General features: G+C 38.3%; 1 protein-coding gene across 1 annotated transcript in view; it reads right to left on the bottom strand.

Moving 5' to 3' along the window:
* LOC122642383 (disease resistance protein L6-like) overlaps positions 1-16162 on the bottom strand; it is a 93219-nt gene that overhangs the window by 55784 nt on the left and 21273 nt on the right. The gene's annotated exons all lie outside the window — the stretch shown is intronic.

Raw genomic sequence — 16162 nt, 5'->3', positions numbered from 1 at the left:
TTACCTAAATTAAGAGGTTGAGAGTTTGTCCATATCTCTAGATACTTGATGCCTGATGTTAAGATGATCATCATTAAGGAAAAGACAGGAAGCCCAACCTCCTTCTTTATTGGAATGCAATAAGCTGCCATCAATGATGGGGAGATTATGAGCAACAGTTGCATTTAATTGGACAAGGGAGCATATTGGGGAGTCGGGACAAGTATTCTCACAAATGTAAATTATTTTTTTTTTTTGGGAATTGGAGAGCTTTAATAGAGGGATAGGAGATGGGGATAGGCCCCAAGGTAGTTTAAACTGATGACCTCTTATATGTACAAGCAAATCTACGTGAAATTAAAAATAATAGATGATCATGATTTTTTTTTTTTTAGGAATTGAAAACCACCGAATTTCTTTCAAACCAAATGAAGAACATAACTAAAAAAATTTAAAATTATTAAAATAATTTTTTATAAATAATTAAAGATTATTGGGTTTTTTTTTGAAATTTTGAGGAGTTTTGGGGGGGGTGAGGGGTGGGGGGGGGGTGGGGGGGGGGGGGGTGTTGATGAGAAATTTTAATTTGAGGGGGGTTGAGTTAAAAAGGAGGATTATAATTTTTGGAAGGGGAGGGGGTTAGGGGGGGGGGGGATTAAAATTTTTTTTTATTATTTTGGAGGGGGGGGGGGTTGGTTAGGTGGGTTGATGAAATTTTTGATTTATTTTGGGGGGGAAGTGAAATTATTAATAAATTATTTAAAAATTTTTTAAGTATTTAAGATTTTTTTGTTAGTTTGTTTTTTTTTTTTTTAGGGTGGGGGTTTTTTTTTTTTTGTGAATTTTTTGGGGGTTGTGGGGTTTTTGGGGGGGGTGTTTTTTGTTTGTTGGGGGGGTGGTGGGGGGGTGATAATGGGGGGTGGGGATTGGGGGGTGGGGGGGGGGGGGGGGGGATTTTTGTTGGTTTTTTTTTTTGGGGGTGTTGGGTGGGGGGGTTTTTGGGGGGTTGGGGTGTTTTTTTGTTGGGGTGTGTAAATTTTTTTTTTTTTGGATTTTTTTTTTTTTTTTTTGTTTTTTTTTTTGTTTTTTTATGTTGATTTTTTTTTTTTTTTTTGGTTGGTTTTTGGGGGGGTTTTTTTTTGTGGGGGTTGGTTTGGGGGGGGGTTTTTTGGGTTTTTTTGGGGTTTTTGTTTGGGGGTGTGTGTGGGGGTTGGGGGGGGTTTTTTTTGGGGGGGGGGGGGGGGGGTTTGGAGTTGGTTTGTTTGGTGGTGGGGTTTGGTGTTTGGGGGGGTAATTTTAGTTGGTTTTTTTTTTTTGGTGGTGGGGTTTGGTTGGGGGGGGGGGGGGGGGGAGGGGGAGGGAGGAAAAGGAGGGTGGAAAATATTATAAAAAAAATTATAAATTAAAATTATTATATTTTTTTTTGTTTATTTTTTTTTTTTTTTTTTTTTTTTTTTTTTTTTTTTTTTTTTTTTTTTTTTTTTTATTTATTTTTTTGGGGGTGTTTTTTTTTTGTGGATGTGGGGGAATGATGGGGTTGTGGGTTTTTTTTTTTTTTTTTGGGGGGTGGGGTTGATTGGGGTTTTGTTGTTTGTGATTTGGATTGGGGTTGGGTTGGGTGTGTTGGGTTGTTGGGGGTGGGGGGGGGGGGGGGGTTGTTTGTTTTTATTTTTTTTTTTTTGGTTGTGTTGGATTTATAATTATTTAAAAAAAAAGATGAAGAATGAATAAAAAAAGTGGGATTTGGGGGTGTGGGGGGGGGGGGGGGGGGGGGGAATATGAGGGGAATTGACTTAAAATTAAAGTTTTGGGGGGAGACGTGGCTTTTGTGGGGGGGGGGTGTGGGGGGGGTGGGTGGTTAGGAAGAAGTGTAAAAAGATTTTTTTTTTTATTTTTTTTGGTTTTGGGTTTTTTTGGGGGGTGGGTGAGTTTTTGTTTTTTTAAATAAAATTTTAAAAATTTATTATTTTTTATTTTTTTTGGTTTGGGGGGGGGGGGGGGGGGGGGGGGGGGAGGGGGGATTAATTTTTTTTGTGTTTTGGGGGGGGGGGGTGAATGTTTTTGGGTGTTTTTTTTTTTTTTTTGTTTTTTTTTGTGGAGAAGAGAGGGGGAAAAAGGGAGGGTGTTTTTTTTTTTTTGGGTTTGGGGAAAAGGGGATATTTTAGGTTTCGTGGGGGGGGGGGGTTTTGGGGGGGGTTGGGGGGGGGTTGGGGTTTGTGGTTTGGGGGTTTTTTTTTTTTTATTTTTTTTTTTTTGGGTTTTTTTTATTTTTTTTTTTTTTTTTTTTGAAGGAAAATTTTTGTAATTTTTTTTTTTTTTTTTTTTTTTTGTGTTGGGGGGGGGTTTGGTATTGGGTTTTTTTTTGGGGGGTTTTTTTTTTTTTTTTGGGTGTGTTGGGTTTTGTTTTTGGGGGGGGGGGGGGGGATTTTTGTTTTTTTTTTTTTTTTTTTTTTTTTTTTGGGTTTGTGGGTTTGGTGGGGGTGGGGGGGGGGGGGGATTAGGGGGAGGGGGTTTTTTTTTAATTTTTTTGTGGGTTTTGTTTTGGGTTTTTGTGGGGGGGGGGGAAGGGGGGTGAGATTTTTTGTTTGAATTTTAGGTGATTTTGGGGGGGGTGTTTTTTTTTTTTGGAGGGTTTGGGGGTTTTTTTTTTTTTTTTGTGGGGGGGTGTTGGGGGGTTGTGGGGTTTGGGGGTTGGTGGTTGTTTTGGGGTTTTGTTTTTTTTTTTTTTTTATTTTTTTTTTGATTGGGTGGATTTTTTTAGGTGGGGTGTGTGAGGGGTTTGGTTGGTGGGGGGGGGGGGGGGGTTTTTTTTTTTGTGATTTTTTTTTTGTTGAGATTGGAGGGGGGGTGGGGGGAGATTTTTATTTTTTTTTTTTTTTTTTTTTTTGTTGGGGGGGGGGGGGGGGGGTTTTGTTTTTTTTTTTTTTTGGGGTGGGGGGGGTGTGGGTTTGTGGGGGGGGGGGGGGACGGGGGGGGGTGAGTTTTTGTTTTTTTTTTTTTTTTTTTTGTTTTTTTTTTAATTTTTTTTTGTTTTTTTTTTTTTTTTTTTTTTTTTTTTATAACATAACTTGAAGAAAAGATGCATTAAAATTAAAAGGGTAAATTACATGTCACCCCGATTTTTAAATGAAACTCAAATCACCCCTCGTATTAAATTCCAATATGACAAATTAGTCCTTATAATTAGTTTTATGCTGTTAAATGATGATGTCAACCATTAAATAAATTTAAATCCCTTAACTATCCTTGACATCCAAACATAGATTTTGAAGGGTAATATTGTAAATTTAAATTTTAATGTTTTAGTAGAAGGGTAAAATAGTCCTTTCACACCAATAACTAACAAGAGACTAACACCATTATCTTAAAGGGGGACGGATGGGTATTTTCAACAAACTAGAAGGTGATTTGAGTTTCGTTTGAAAACTAGAGGGTGACGTGTAAATTACCTAAATTAAGAGGTTGAGAGTTTGTCCATATCTCTAGATACTTGATGCCTGATGTTAAGATGATCATCATTAAGGAAAAGACAGGAAGCCCAACCTGCTTCTTTATTGGAATGCAATAAGCTGCCATCAATGATGGGGAGATTATGAGCAACAGTTGCATTTAATTGGACAAGGGAGCATGTTGGGGAGTCGGGACAAGTATTCTCACAAATGTAAATTATTTTTTTTGTTTTGGGGAACTGGAGAGCTTTAATAGGGGGATAGGGGATGGGGATAGGCCCCAAGGTAGTTTAAACTGATGACCTCTTATATGTACAAGCAAATCTACGTGAAATTAAAAATAATAGATGATCATGATTTTTTTTTTTAGGAATTGAAAACCACCGAATTTCTTTCAAACCAAATGAAGAACATAACTATAGAGCCAAGGGTCAAGAAAGACCGTATAACCGATCTTGAGAAATCACGGCGATGAAAAAGTTTTAAAATTAGGTGTTGAAAGGAGTTACCAGTCAAGAATTCTGGTCTCCAACCTAAATTCCTAACTGCCCAAATTCTTTTAGAATAAGAATAACTAAAGAAAATGTGTCAAAAGGTTTCATTGTGTGAAGAGCAGAGAGGACATTTAGGATCAACATGAGAGAGGAAACGTTGAAGAACGTCTTTGGTTAGAAGACCATTATTCAAGCAAAGCTTCCACATGAAAAACCATGGGAAATGAGTCAATAGGTGGATTGAGGAAGACACTCCAGAGATGAGAGATGATGCAGCAGATTTGATGGTTAGAATACCCGATTAAGACATTGGGCAGAAGTAATGGTCTTGGAAACCAAAGGCCTGTAATCGAATATTGATTATATGATTACTATTGGGGGTGGAAAGAGAGATTTTAACAGCTGGAGGTTCCAAGAGAGAGTAGAGTCAATCAAATCATACACACAAGTAAATGCTGGATTGATATTGAGATTAGGTGGAATTTTAAAATCAAGTAAAGAAGGAATCCATGGGTCTGTCCAAATATTGATACTGTTACCAATACCAACCTTCCAAATAAATCATTTTACAAAAATCAGGTAAAATATTTAGAATACCTTTCCAAAAAACTGAGCAAGTCATTTTCCTTGGGGCTATTAGGAAAGAAGTCTGAAAAATATTTAGGTTGAAGCAGTTCCAGCCAGATAGATAGAAGATGGTTTTGTCAGAATCCGCCAACACAATTTGAGAAGAAGAGCTTTGTTATGAATCCCAGCTTTGCAAAACCTAAATCCCCAAGATTTATAGGTTTACAAAGATTACTCCATGAGATGGGGTAAAACTTTCTTTTATTCCAAGAGTGATCCCACCAGTAGTGACTTTGGATGGAATCAAATTCCTTATAGATGGACTTAGGAAATTTAAAGATTGACATCAGGCAGGTAGGTATCGAGTTAAGGACAAATTTAATCGATTTCATCCTACCTGCCAGAGACAAGCAATCCATTTTCCAAGCACTAGGTTTGGAATTCATCCGAGAAAGAGAGATGTGCGAAGTTTTTGTATTTGGAACGATTCAAGAGCATTTTGGTTCTTAAATACAGTGCATCCTGAATTAAAGAATTGAAACCTAGGATATGTCGGATTCTCTGAGAGGCAGAAATGCAATAATTCTTACCAAAATGGATGCAGCTCTTTGAAATATCAATTTGTTGTCCAGAGACATCCTCAAATAATTGGTGGATAGACTTGACAGTCAGTACATCTTTCTCAAGAAAGAGCTCGATAGAAAATAAAACAGATTACCTACAACAACGAGGTGAGAAATTCGAGGGCAAAACAAGCTATCTTAATTCCACGGAAAATATCCTCATCCTCAATGGTGGATGCCATCCTCGAAAAATCCCTCCATCCGGAAAAGAAGACATCTGGTTTCCTTGTTTTAGACCTCTCGATGGAGAAAAGTGAGTACAGACATAACCATTCAATTTAATAGAGTAAGAACAAGAAGAAAAAAGATGAAAAAGAGATCACACCAATTGTCACAAAAGCCAAGGTCTTCCATTATTGATCTAATGAAACTCTATTCAACACTATCATATGCTTTAGACATGTCAATTTTAAGAGTCACATAATCCAATTTTCCTTTTTTGTGATTTTAAAAATTGAAAAATCTCATGAACCATAATGATGTTATTAGATATTTGTCGCCCAAAAACAAAGGCACCTTGAAATGAGGAAATACAACGATTCATAAGGGGTTTCATACATTTAACCAAAAGCTTAGAGATAATTTTGTACGTCACATTACACAGACTAATTGGTCTAAAGTGATCCACCCGATAAGAGTTTTGTTGTTTAGAAACCAGTGCAATGAGAGTGTGATTCAAACTTGGTGGAAGATGACCTGTCATGAAGAAATCAGTGACAAGAGTCAAGATGTCATCTTGAACTATCGACCAAAAATGCTTAAAAACACAAGCAGGAAGACCATTAGGTCCAAGTACTTTGAAAGGGCCTAGGGAAAACACAGTAACCCTAATTTCATCAATATTAGGGATTTGTAAAAGTAGAGGATTTTCTTCCGAAGAGATTATATGAGGAAAAATTGACCCTAAGCATGAGGTGTTAATCGGGTTTGATGTGGAGAAAAGAGTTTGGAAGTGATTGGAGAACACTAAAGGAATCTCAAGGGATATAGAAATCCAAGAACCTAAAGGGTACTCAAAATATGATTCCTCCTCTAATTTAGTTGTGTTTGTCTATGGAAGAATTTCGTATTACGATCACCCTCACCCTCAGAGATATAAGAAGCTCTTGACTTTTGTAACCAAAAGATTTCTTTGGCAAAGAGTAAAGATTCCATATTTGATTCAAGCAACTTGACATTGGATAGAATATCCGAAGTAAGATCCAATCCTTGAAGGTCACGGAGTTGGTTAAACCAAAATCTTTCAAAGTAATAAATATTACCAAAGACATCTCGGTTCCATTTGTGAAGGAACCAACAGATTTCCAAAATTTCCTACCCAAAAAAAAAAACAGATTCCCAAAATTTTTTGTGAAATATTATCCGCTAAAATATGACCCCATTTGTCTTTGACAAAATCATTAAATTCATGATGAAGGAACGAAGCAGCTTGGAAGTGAATAAGCTTTTTAAAATGGATCATAAGAGGAGAGGGATGAAGAAGCGAAGGATGGTGATCTGAACCTAGAGAAGGAAGGTCATTGATAGAGGCATAGGGATATCAATCCCACCAAGACAGTCCCAAACCCTTTATCTAAGTGTTCCTTGATTAAGTTAGAGGGACTCGTTTGTTCGACCAAATGAAAAAAGGTCCAGTGGAAGGAATTTCAAAGAAAGAGAGAGAATCAAAGAGAATTAGTAGCTTCAAAATAGAAGAGCATTAAAGAGAGGCCTTATTACCACCAAACTTTTCAAAATCATTTAAATCTCATTGAAATCGCTAATCAAAGTAAAAGGTCCCTCTAAAACATTTAGAATGGAAGCTAAAAACGGCAAACAAGATGAACTCAAGTGTTATTGAGGTGCAACATACAAACAAAGCAAAAGTCCAATTAAAATTGCAACAGTGGTCATAAAAAAAAATCGCAAAAAATCTTCATTTGATAGAAGTAGAGAAGTTGCAAATGAATTGTCAGATAAAAGCCATAAACCACCATATTTCCCCCAAGCCTCAACAATACAAAGTAGCGAGCATTAAAACGGAATAACAAGAAAGATACAGCAAGAAAATTAGTAGCATAAACAAGGAGGAAATCAAGGGGAGAACAAGGTAGAGATACCGAAGGAGAGAGCTCCTCGAGATGTCCTGGCACAGCACACAGCCCGGTTACTTCGCCTATTCGCATGGTATAGCATAGAAACGAAGAACGCCAGTGCTCGTGTTCATTCTGAATTTCACATGAGGCTCATAAATCTTCAAGAGAAAGTCGGTAGAGATCTGACGCGGGAGATGATGATCATCATGCAATTCTCTGGAAGAGACCAACAGATACGAAGACTTGGGTTTGAAGAAATGAGAATACAGAGCTTGGCCAAGGCCAAATATCCCTACGGAGAAAAAAAGAAACAACGCTAAATTAAACAGATGGAGAAAATGAAAAAAAAAAAAAAAAAAATAGCAATGAGGCATTAAGTTACCCATGTCAAGGGTTTTGGAATTTCTCATTTCCCAAGGATCTCATTCCTAATATATCTCTCTTTCCCTCTCCCCACTAATGAGGCTTCATAATTTCCCCCCTTTTGAGGTTTTTAAAAAACGAAAAATCACTGGAAAGTCTATCCTGATAATGGTATAGATTGGCCTTATCAGGCCTATTCGAGATAAATAAAAAAGGGGCTTGAGTTTTCTGACTGGGAGAATGGCCTACGCCAGCGCTCCCTGGGTCTATCTATCTCTCTATCGGATCCAACTCCTCTCCAGGGAGCCCAGGACCCAGGCCCCCGGGGGTGCCAGAGGGGCATCCAACGGCACTGGACGCGTTGGTATGCATGACAGGCACACATCCCCACCCACCCAGCGCCATCAGATGCCTCCCTGGAGACGAGCCCGATGCCTATCTCTCTCCTTCTCCAGGAGTGGGGCAGATATATCATTTCATAAGAGAAGAGAGATAGACACAAGTTGATGCTGGCATAGACGACATTCCCGTGAAAAGAACATTATCCCATAAAAAACCACCTTTCGGCTGATTCAACCACACAGGTTCGTGCCCATCCATGGAAGTGATACTGCATCAAATGTTGTACAGTATGGTGTGGTACACGATTATCAGTCCTAGGAATATTATGAAAAAAAACAGAAAAAAAAAAAGATCTCATCTGAGATATGTAAACCTCATAATGCATTAACCTCCATGAACAGGAAGATTTGCATCTGTATTTCAAGAACAGCTTCACGTGCTCCTCTAGCACTTTCTGAAATCCCCATCTTGAAGCAATTATTAAAAAAAAGTGACCAGCTTTCAATTCAGCTTTGAAGCTAGATCCTGCATTGCATTGCTCCCCCTCTGCATATAGAAGAAAACCATTATGAGCCCTAAAGACCACAACCACAGCTGCATTCCCATTGAAGAATGCTGCATTGACATCGACTTCTATAATCGAGGAAGGGAGAGGTCTCCACTGAGTGCAGTATTATTCTGTTGCAAACCATGAGATTGTGAATATACATCTCCAATATCATTCAACATTTGCTGAATCTTTTGAAATACAAGGCACATGACTAAAGAATACTTTGTTCCTGCGTTCCCAAATAAAATAACATGGTATGGCAAAAGTACTTCAACAACCAGCATTTAGCTTTTTTAAAGAAAGAAGAATCAGCAATCCACACTTCTATCAATGTCCTTAGAGCTGTGGCCCTTCTCTTTCGTAGTGTAAGACTCCAAGGCTGTCCACTGCAAAACTGCTCGTGCAAATTCACAAAGGAGATGGATCAGTATTTTCTATAGCAGAACTACAAGAGCATTCTAAAGGCAGGTTTTTAAAATTTTGCACAAGATTGGCCTGAGTGGCAACACCATCAGTAATATTCTTCCACAGAATAGCCTGGAACTTTAAATTCCCAAACCCATGACCATTTAAAACTAGAAACCCAGTGTGTGCAACCTCTTCTTCTATTAGCAAGTGACTCATAGACAGACGTAACAGTGAGCTGCCTGTTTCTAGTTTGAACCCAACAAGATTTGTCATAATCGTCTATATGAAAAAGAGGAATTAAAAGAATATAGTGGACAGATTGTTTTTTTTTTCAAAATAAATCAATAGTGGACAGATTGGTCATGAAAATCTGATTATCTAATTTCCATTTTGCATTCACATCAATTAGTTCTGAAACCAAAATTTCACAATTACCCCACTCTTCTCTCACCCTTGGTTTGAAATCTCTGAGGGTTGGTAACAAAGGATCATGACAAACTTTTAATTCTTTCACCATCACCAAAGCTTTAATTCCAACAGAATGAATATGAGTTTGCAAAAATTGAACCTCACAACAGGGAACCTTCAATGGAGGATCAAGTTCTGGTGTAATGAGATTCTGTCACAAATAAGATCCTCATTAGTTACTTTGAATGGCTTAAGCATACACTACGAGTCCTTTTTCCATATTCTAACCTGCATAACAAGTTCAAGAACTTAAAAGTAGGCATTTTGCATATATCTGACCAAAAAAGATGTAATAAATTTGAACTTGAAGTTCATAGTTTTTAATGGGACACAATGAATTGCTAGCTCTCAAAGACACCCTCTAGATGTGTCCCTTTGATAAGTTGTCTCTTTTAGACACCCTTCCCTGACGTATAAATACCTATAACTAGTGTCAGTAAAGAATTGTTTGCAAATGATGACACCTGTCCAAGAATCCAAGCAACACACCTCTACTCAACCAATGCAAGCAATCGTCGAAACTGTCATCCTCTTGTAACAAACTTAGATACACTGATTTATAAAACAGAAGTCATTTTTCTAATACATATTACAGTGCAAGTACATATATGGGAACTATTGTCCATACATCTTGGTTTTAAGGAAATGTAAAGACAACAGATATTGAGCATACAAAACAAATATGTACAATTTTCAAAATTTCTAACAAAACGTTCATGCCAAACGATCCCATGAAGGATACTTATTGTGTAGCAGTGCATGAATTCAAGGCAAATTTAAGCGCACTGGGTGGGTTTAAAAGCGTAAAGTTATCCAGGACAGCCACTCCAGATAAATTTCTCATAATGGTCTAAATAAAGTTTTGAAAATCTAGGGGCTAAGAAAGGGTGCATCAACATACATGGACTGATGGACTGCTGGAAAATATACTTGAATGCCTTAGACATATATGGGTGGGTATTTAATTGATTTGAGTCGACAATTGGAAATGTTGCTAATTCCTTAAGATACACAAGGAAACCAACAGTTGGTTAGAATCAACTGTTCACTTGGCATCGAAATTTGGGGCACCATCACAAGAAGCTTATCCAGATGGACCCTCTAAATAAACCATTGCCTTCTAAATATTGTATATGCTCAGGTTTGTGAGAGATGTTTTTGATTGATTTTTTACCTACAGATCGTACGATATGAATAGAGGTTGTATTTCAGGAAGGTCACCAAGGCAGACAACTGAATGAATGTAAACTCATCTGGAGCTCTGTGCCAATGGGTTTCTTCCAGTTGCCTCCTCCAATAAAAAACCTCCAAGCCAAGGGGGCTTTGATGTCGTTAAATACCCCTTCATGCTATTAGGATTAATTGATACCATCTTCAAGAGTAACTAAAAAAAAAATTTAAAAGAAAATAGATGTGAGTCATCCCAATTAGGATAGCATGAAGAAAGATATATTTGCAGAGAATAAAGTTGAGAGAGAGAGAGAGAGGTACCTGCTTAACCTGAGGCAGGAACCTCAAATTCAAGCTCCCCCATCACTCCCTTTTCACCCTCTGTTCGGTTCTACATCTGAATCAGAAGTCGTTGTTTCCAGATCCCCTTCACTCCCCTCTTCTCCTGGTCTTTTGTTCCATCGTCAAGAGTTCAACCTTCCTTGGTTGAGAGACTCATTCTTCCCCATCTCAATTGAAGGTTGTTGACACTTCAAAACCTCTTGGATACAATGATTCCATTGGACTCCTGTTCTTCCTGCCAAACTTCAACCCCTAACCGTTGATCCAGCTCACGCTCTGATCCAATCGACCTATATGAGTGGGTGCTCCAGAATCCCGGGTCAAACTTTCAAGTTTCTCAAGTTATCTTGTCTGTCTGTCCTTAAAACTGCACCCAGAAACATCCAAGAATTCAAAGGGTTTCGATCTGTATAGGCATTGAATCTCCTTTAGATTGACGCATAAACAAGTGGATAGATGCTGCACTCAGTAATATCCAATCGATGGAGGTCCAATCCTCATTACATGGACGGACCCAACAGTGGAGAGATGTTTCAAGTTTCTCAAGTTCGAGAGATCCGGTAATCTTTCCATAGAATCGCACCCCCAAATATCCAACCACTCTAAGGATTCCAATCGATCGAGGCCTTGAATCTCCTTTAAATTGTAGCAATTGTAAGTGGATAGACGCTTCAAGTTTCTCAAGTTGGAGAGATCCGGTAATCTTTCCATACAGTTGCACCCAGAAAAATCCAACACCTCTAAAGATTCCAGTCCATCGAGGCCTTGAACCTCCTTTAGATTGATGCAATAGGCAGTGTCTAGATGCTTCAAGTTTCTCAAGTTGGAGAGATCCGGTAATCTTTTCATAGACGCCCAGTGGTTAAAATGCAATTTCTCTAAGGATTCCAATCTGTTCATGCCCTGAATTTTGGTTATATATTCCAAGTTTCCAAAATTTATTTCAGTCAACTTTTTCAAGCTTGACATATCTGATAATCTTTTCATCAATGGACAACCAATCAGGCTCAGTTTTGCCAAAGATTTCAAATCCTTGAGGCCCTTAATCCGACATAACTTATTACAGTCCAGGATTTCTAACGTCCTTAGTTTTTTTAAAGCAGAGAGATTCAGCATTTTAATCAATGCAAAGCATGACTTTATTGTCAACAACTCAAGGGAATCTAATTCTTCAAGGCCTTTAATATCCACTATATTCAAGCACTCCATTTCTAATACCCTTACTTTTTTCAAGTCAGACAGTTCCGGTATTTTTATTAATGATGTGCACCCTTTTATTGTCAACTGCTCCAGGGAATCCAATCTTACAAGGCCCTCAATCTCAAATAACTTCACGCAGCCCTCCATTTCTAATACCCTTAGTTTTTTCAAGTCAGACAGTTCCGGTATTTTTATTAATGATGCGCACCCTTTTATTGTCAACAGCTCCAGGGAGTCCAGTCCCTCAAGGCTTTCAATCTCGGATAATATTGAGTGGTCCACAAGTCTTAATTCTCTCACTTTTCTTAATCTGGATATTTTCCCGATTTTCCCTAATGATCCACAATTCTCTATCATCAGCAGCTCCAGGGAATACAATCCCACGAGGCCCTCAATCTCGATTAACTTATCACAGCCTTCAATTTCTAATACCCTTAGTTTATTCAAGTCAGAGAGCTTCGGTATTTTTCTTAGTAGTATGCACTCCTTTATTGTGAACAGCTCCATGGAATCCAATCTCTCAAGGCCCTCAATCTCGGATAACATTGAGCAGTCTGTGAATCTTAATTCCTTCAGTTTTCTCAAGCTGGATATCTCCCCAGTTTTTATTAAGGAACCACAGTTCTTCACCATCAACAGCTCTAGGGAGTCCAACCCTGTGAGGCCTTCAATCTCTACTAAGCTCTGACAATTATCAAGAATTAATTTCTTTAAATTTCTCAACCCTGACAAATCTGGCATCTCCACCAGCTTTTCGCAATCATCAAGGCACAAAACCTCTAAATTTGTCAGGTTTGAAAGCCTTAGGAATGATTTCAAGCTGCATCTTAGAACATTTAAACTTTTCAAATTAGAAGGAAGTTTTGGGAGTAAATCCAGTTTGTTGCAAAACCTTAAATCAAGTGTTTGGAGCGAGGAAAGGCTAGAAACCGTCACTGGTAGTCTATGAAAATTATTTCCACCTAGTCTCAAGATGTCCAAAGAGGATAACCACCCTAGAGCATCAGGAATCCCCCCATCCTTGATATAACAAAAGCTGGCATCAAAAGTCTCTAGGTTTTTCAATAAACCTATGGAATCAGGTGACTTATCAAGTCCTTCACATTGATGTAGGTTGAGGTGTTTGAGAGAAGTCAATTCCCCTATACTATATGGGAGATTCCTTAGTTTCGTGCATCCCCTCATATTCAATATGACTAGCCTCTCAAGATAGTTGATGGATTCATCAATCTCAACCAAGCTTTCACAATTTTCGAGAATCAGGACCTCCAAGTAACAATTTACTAGTTTAGGAGTCCGTGTTAGGTATTGACACCCTGTCAGATTCAAGACTTTTAGATTTTTTGCCACCTGCATTAAAAGAGACAAATTATCAGAGGAATTTTTTTTAAAAGAAGTGTATGACTGATTACATCCAACAAAAGAGAATGAAGTTTCTTCAAGACCTTGATGTAGTTCCAACCCATCCAATTCATTGCAACAAGACTATATGACATATCAAGAACAATGAGGTTCACTGGATAAAATTTCGTTAGTGTATGTTGGAATTGTGGGCTAGAGAGAAGAAATAAAATAAAAGAATGGCTTAGAATGACTTATCTTTATGAGAGAAAGGCCCCTCTATTTATAATGAAGTTACAAATAAGATTAAGCTAGGCGATGTGGGACTAAACCCACATAGCCGATATAAGCTTAATACACTAAATAACATAAATAATACCCCCACGGTATTCTGGAGTACATTATTCTAACACTCCCCATCAAGTTGGATTATACAAATACTAAAGGAAGAAGATCCAGTTTGAACTAAAGAAAAAAAAACTCTCTCCATAACAATGCTAACACTCTCCCTCAAGTTGGCGCATACAAGGTACTAATGCCCAACTTGAATAAACTGTAGCAGAATCCAGCTCCAAAAAGAATGTAGCTCCCAAATAGATCTTCAAGAACTTGAAAAAAAAACCGTCAAACTTGGACAGACTTGATCAGCAAAACATGACTGGAATGTTTTCCAAAAAGGCAGCCTTCACCAATCTTCTATTGCTGTCCAGTGATGAATCTCTGAATTATAATCCTGAAGATAAGTAACTAGGGTAGCCGGCAAATGAGTCAAGCAGCAGTAAAGACCAAGTAGCGGAAACAAACAAACAACCAAACTGTAGAACCTCATATGGAATATCTTCAAACTTTAAGGCCAACCTCCCCCTTATGACAAATTTTAATCCAATAACTAAGTAGATACCCATTGGCAATGATGAAATTTCTGACCTTCTATGTTTTGCACCAAGTGTCCCTGCATGTTCTGCTCTCTGCAATGGCTGCAGGTATAGTGTAGGTATACTGTATATATTCCCCCCTCACGTGTAGTACACGTGGACATAAGAGAGATAGGGCAAAACATAACATTCCAGAATTTTGCAATGGCTGCCAAGGGTAATGGAAAAAGAAGTAATGGTAAGGTAGAGAATACCAGTAACTTCCAAGGTGGTTATGGGGAATGCCAAAGGTATGTTTTGGGAGGTGGTGAAGGAAAAAACAGCAGTGGGATAATGAAGTAGGAGTAAATTATGCAACATATATAGTTCCAACCATCTTCCATCGATCAAACAAACACTTTTGATGGAAACCCCCGCAGGGGAGAAACTCCTAACTCCAATATTCAAATCGAGAAGTATACAGATCTGATGTGAAGGAAGAAAAACACCATGCTTCAAGGCTTGAGCAATCTTCAAACAAGGTAGAACAAGTGTGCAAAACTCCAATGTATAAACTCCCACATGCAAAATAGGACTGATGAAGATATCCGAACAGTAATGCAATGAAGAAGCTTCAACAAAAAGGTGGATCAGATCTGAATTAGTGAACAATGCTAGGACCAAGCTCCAAAGTAAGCCGGATATGAACCCGAAAGGCTTCACATAACTGAATAGGTTCGTAGGTGCAACCAATAATCGTGGAACACATTGTAGTACTCCCAAATTAGCTGATCTCCAGGGTAGCAGATTCGAGCCTTCCATAACGAAAGTAATTCAATCTCCAATAATAGGAAACACAGACACATTCATAGGGTAGCAATATTCCACATAAAAGTAACAATAACACATCAATCAGTCATGCGTACAAAAGCCAATCAATAACACCAGCCATGTAGGTAGTGAAGCTCAAAATAACCAGCAAATAGAAGATAAAGAACCAGACATATCCATAGGTAGTCAAGCAAGAAGCCACATAGGAACCAATAAAAAATAGGTTGATAATTGAAGAAATCGAGCCATAAGTGTGAACCTGAATTTTTCAAAAGAACTCGATGAATGATGCTGAAATTCATGTTGAATACTCCTCGATATGTGTAAGACTCTCCTAAAAAAAATTAGCTTGATAGGACAACCCTAACCCTAAAATCGATTTTAGTCAGGGTTTTGGGAAACCCTGAAATTGGGATCGACATAGGGAAATGGGGCTGTAATTGCTGATGTAGACTTGCAATAGATGCTCATCAAGGCTGCTAGACTGGAACCTCCAAGGTGAACAATCAATCTCCAGTAAGATTGAGACTTGATCTTCAAAGGGGAGAGCTTCCAAAAAATCGCAGAAACAAAGGGTAGCAACCATTGCAGGAAAAATAGACCTCCTTCAAGCCATGTATTGATGTAGGAGAGTACTCATTTAATGGTAGAACCACCTCCAAAGCACTAAAACAGCAGCAAACATCCCTAGCCCAAATCGATTTTTATCAGGGTTTTGGAAAACCCTGAAAAGAAGAGATCGATTGGGGTAGGGGTCTTTAAAAAACTTGGATAGGTGCAATATTGAGGTCAATTGGTCCTTGAAGTGGGAGTAATCAGCCCTCAAAAAATTAGCAAAAACTGAAATCTGAAAGTCAGGGTTTTTGGCAGGTAACCAAATTAGCAGGTTAAGGAATTTTTGCTTTAGAAACAAATCCAGCCATCAAAAAGGGTCCAAACTTAGGTCGAATATGGCTTGTAGTAGTAGGGAATCACCCCCAAAAATTCAGCTGCATCAGAAAAGGGAAACCCTAAAATCGATAAGGTGAGATCGATTAGGGTTGGGGCTGGAATACTCAAAAAAAGATGAAGAGAAAGAAAAAGGGAAGTTAGGGTAATAGAATAGG

This window comes from Telopea speciosissima, chromosome 10 (assembly GCF_018873765.1).
Source record: "Telopea speciosissima isolate NSW1024214 ecotype Mountain lineage chromosome 10, Tspe_v1, whole genome shotgun sequence".
In the NCBI taxonomy this organism is placed as follows: domain Eukaryota; kingdom Viridiplantae; phylum Streptophyta; class Magnoliopsida; order Proteales; family Proteaceae; genus Telopea; species Telopea speciosissima.
The sequence above is the reverse complement of the archived record's forward strand: the minus strand, read 5'-3'. Positions and strand labels throughout refer to the sequence as shown.